The sequence below is a fragment of the Schistocerca piceifrons genome, chromosome 4 (genome assembly GCF_021461385.2).
Source record: "Schistocerca piceifrons isolate TAMUIC-IGC-003096 chromosome 4, iqSchPice1.1, whole genome shotgun sequence".
In the NCBI taxonomy this organism is placed as follows: Eukaryota; Metazoa; Arthropoda; class Insecta; order Orthoptera; family Acrididae; genus Schistocerca; species Schistocerca piceifrons.
In genome coordinates, this window is record NC_060141.1 from 364,944,480 (window position 1) to 364,948,737 (window position 4,258).

General features: G+C 43.7%; 1 pseudogene; it reads right to left on the bottom strand.

The window, feature by feature from the left end:
• Nucleotides 1-1,554: 1,554 nt before the first annotated feature.
• Nucleotides 1,555-1,672, bottom strand: LOC124796803 (annotated as a pseudogene).
• Between the last annotated feature and the right edge of the window lie 2,586 nt (nucleotides 1,673-4,258).

The following is a 4,258-nucleotide window of genomic DNA, read 5'->3' on the forward strand; positions in this document are numbered from 1 at the left end:
AACCACGTTAATTCTACCGTCAAGGAATCGAAAAGTTACCACAGCAGTGCAAACTGTTGTAAGTAATAAAGGAGAATATATTACTGATGACAGACATCTCTGTTATGCGTACCTGTTGTGTTTATTAAACTTATGTGAAAACGTTACAAACTTGAGCACCAACCTAACACAATAGCGTTTCGCTGTGTGCTCCCTCTAGGCGTCGAACTATGGAATAGTGGGACAAATTTCTGTGTGTCTGCCGGCCGGAGTGGCCGAGCGGTTCTAGGAGCTTTAGTGTGGAACCGTGCGACCGCTACGGTCGCAGGTTCGAATCCTACCTCGAGCATGGATGTGTGTGATGTCCTTAGGTTAGTTAGGTTTACGTAGTTCTAAGTTCTAGGGGACTGATGACATCAGATGTTAAGTGCCATAGTGCTCGGAGCCATTTGAACCGTTTTTTTCTGCGTGTCTGTACCAGACCTGATGAAATTTTTGGAGGGTATCCCGTACAGCTCCTAACAGCCGCTGCATCTACGGATTCACCGGAGCAACGCTACCGACTACGAGACCGTGCCTGAGCCGAGATGTAACTTCAGGCCGGTGGGCCGGGCTGCGGTACCGCGCTCGCGGGCGGCACATGGGAGGCGGCCTCGCGCGTCGCGTCATTAGTACTCGGCCTTATGTAACTTCAATGCGGCCCTTGAATATACCTGCCCGTAATTTAAACCGCGCCTCATCCGCCTCTCACACTTGCACCTCACAAGGCCGCCGGAGGGTGCTGGGAAATTACAAATTCCAAATAGCGGAACATAGATCGCATCGCACAAGGTGCTGACCTGACCTTAGCTCATGCAAGGCGCCTTACACGATACGCCTTGACTTTCATAGACTGTATTCTTGTTCCATACTTAGTCTCGGAGACAGAATTTTCATGATGAAAACAAGGATGAAAAGGCCATCAGAGTTAGAGACATGGAACCTTTTGAAATATCGTCCCAGTGCCATGATATGTTTTGTAGATGATAGTGTCACTACAGGCATGAATGAATATACACAACACACGATGTAACACTACAGATGCGGGCCCGAAGTGGCAGTCGCTCAACTAGTTCACAATAGTCGTCAATAGTTCAGCACTGTCAATCGAAGTTTTACGTAGGACAGTCGGGCGGAGAAATTGAGTGAACATCGTAATGAACGATGAACATCAAGTAAAGTGCTCAGCTTTATTTTTCTTCATTGATTTTTCAGTTCCCCACTAATTGTTGGGGTTTGCAGCGAATAAAACCACTCTTGAGCAAAAGTTTCACGTGCTTAACACTTAAGTGATACTGGTAAATATAGATACCAAAAACTAAACTAAACTCCTCCCGAACAGGCCACGAAGGCCCAAAGGTACCGACCGGCCGCCGTGTCATCCTCAGCCCACAGGCGTCACTGGATGCGTATATGGATGGGCATGTGGTCAGCACACCGACCTCCCGGCCGTATGTCAGTTTACGAGACCGGAGCCGCTACTTCTCAATCAAGTAGCTCCTCAGTTTAACTCACAAGGGATGAGTGCACCCCGCTTGCCAACAGCGCTTGGCAGTCCGGATGGTCACCCATCCAGGTGCTAGCCCAGCCCGACAACGCTTAACCTCGGTGATCTGACGTGAACCGGTGTTACCTCTGCGGCAAGGCCGTTGGCAAATACAGGTGTCCAAGAATGTCCATATCGCTCATTTGGAACAGTTTTTCGCCTTTGGTAATCTCTTAAATAAAATACACTGAAGATTAATCTCGTTTCTTCGTGCATAGGGATGTACCAGTTTTTCACATATTACTCCAAGTCCTACTTGCATATTTTCCACATATCATTCAGTAGTTTCACAACCTCCATGCACTGCTAAGATAGAATTTTGGGCTTCCTCAACACCACATCACATAAACTTGTTAGTAAATCTTAACGTCATCTGCACTTTGCCTATACAATACTCAGTCACCAACATAGAACGGAGCCTGACTCACAAACTGCCTTTGCCAGTGACTTGAGCCTTTCACCACTTGTCTGCAGAAATTCCAACATGTTCAACTGCATGTGTCTTGCGACTCAGTTTGTCAACCTTACCATGTGTTGTCTTGGGGTAGTACGTCACTTCAGAATCAAACTCACTAAGCTCTAAGGCCCATCAAGACAAGCAGCTAGTTGCATCTTAAATGCATATTAGCCATTTTAATCCTGTGTGATCCATTGTAACTTTGAAGTGGTTCCACATAAGTAACATCGAAAATACGTTATACCATGAGGCTGGCCAATCATCTCTTCTTCTGTGGCTGACTAATTCCTTTCTGCCTCATTTAATTCCTGAGAAGCATAGGCTATCAGTTGCTCTGCGCTTTCTATTTCCTGTCTTAATAAATAAGGTGTGATTGCTGGCATTACAAGATAATCCAGGAAAATGAGGATGAAATCAGAGATCAACAAATCTTTTAATCATAAAAAGGCTTCTTCGCAATCTAGAGTCCATTTAAACTCCATTCTGTTCTTAAACAGGTGTTTAATGAATCTCGCTATTTCCACAAACATCCTGTTATAATTAGTCAAACCTAAAAGGACTGCAGCTCTTTTCCCATGTTTGGAGCACAAAATTCCCACATGGCTTGCACATCACTCTGGCCAACAACATAGCCCAAATAGCGAACTTCCTCCAATACGAAATGACTCTTTTCCATCCTAAGTGTCAGTTGTGTTACTAGAAACCTATTTATTACGTCCCATAAAGGTACCATGTTATCTTGGATATCCTTAGAAAATATTGTAATGTCATGCAAGCCCTGTACCAAACATTGTTTTGGTTTCAGATATGCCCAGTAGGTGTTGGAATGTCACCAGTGCATTATTCAATCCGAATAGCATTTGATAACCCTACTTTAAATGCCATTATCGGTTGATTCTCCAGCGCTTCCTCATATTGATAATACCCACTTCACAAAACCATGGTCGTAGAATGTCAGCATTGCCTAAGGTTCCTGGTATCCAAAGTTCAAGTGCAGTCTGGATTTGGGTATGCATGCATGACTCTAAGTTGATTTAAATAATGATATTCACAACCGGATCTATAGGCTTTACTCCCCTCTGAGCTTTTCATTGAATACAGTTACTGCTGGTGACCCTACTGGGAAGTACTCTCTTCTATTATTCCCTCACACAGCTGTTAATTTACAAATTCCTCTATCAGCAATTGCAGATGATGTGAAATTTGGTATGGTTTGTTGTATACTGATGGCTCGTTCTCAGTCTGAATCCTATGCTGTATTATCAGTGTAGCTGGCAGTGGTCCAGGAGGGTTAAACGATTCTACATATTCTACTAACAAATTTTTCATCACTTTCCTGTCGTTTTCTTACAAATATGACTTTTTTCCTCAGAGTGTCGCTAAACTGGTAGAATTTCTTGGCTTAGAGCATTTCATATTGAAATATCTATACAACTCTCCTCCCTCTGACACTTCCAGCTTGGATAAATGAGCACTTCATCAATGACTCACATTCATTGACCCAAAACTATCCATGCTGATGGGCACTACCCGGTACCTATCAACCTCTTGCATATTCAACAAATTACTGTGTACAAAAAACTATGCCTCGTTCATTCAAGTACTCATTCTCTGCCAAGGGTTCAACTACACACAAAATATTAAATGGCCTATCTGCTCCAGTGTCTATCCAGATTAGCTACCCTGTATCTTTTACCATTTATCACATGATCCCAGTCTCAGAGACAGTGCATTGGGTTTAGATGGCTTCCCCAACGGCCAGGGCATGCCTTGCAGCATTTAGGTTTCTCCAGCAGTAAAAACCCAAACGGAATGATGTTCTATCCATCTCTACTATGAGTCTTTCCTGACTTACTTCGGCTTAATGTTTACTCAGATATTCCAGTCGTGGTATGACACTGTATCTGTTGCCAACTCAAGGAAGTACTTCCACACAAGCCCAGAAGTCTTCCCTCCCACTCAGAAGCTCATCAATGCCAAACCAAGCAAATGAATGCTACCCGCAACTACACCACTTATTCTAAATGAGGTCAGTTCAAATTCTATGCAGCAAGTATATCCTGACTTGTTATGGATATCTCCTGTCCCATACCTTGCAGAAATTTACACACACTTTCTCCTACACAGCTTGTGAGTGTGTGGGTTTTATTTTGTCAAGTTGCGCAATGGATTGATGCAACAAGTACCCTTTGGCTCCTGGAAGAAACAATTTCCACCTCACACTATTACAGAAGTCA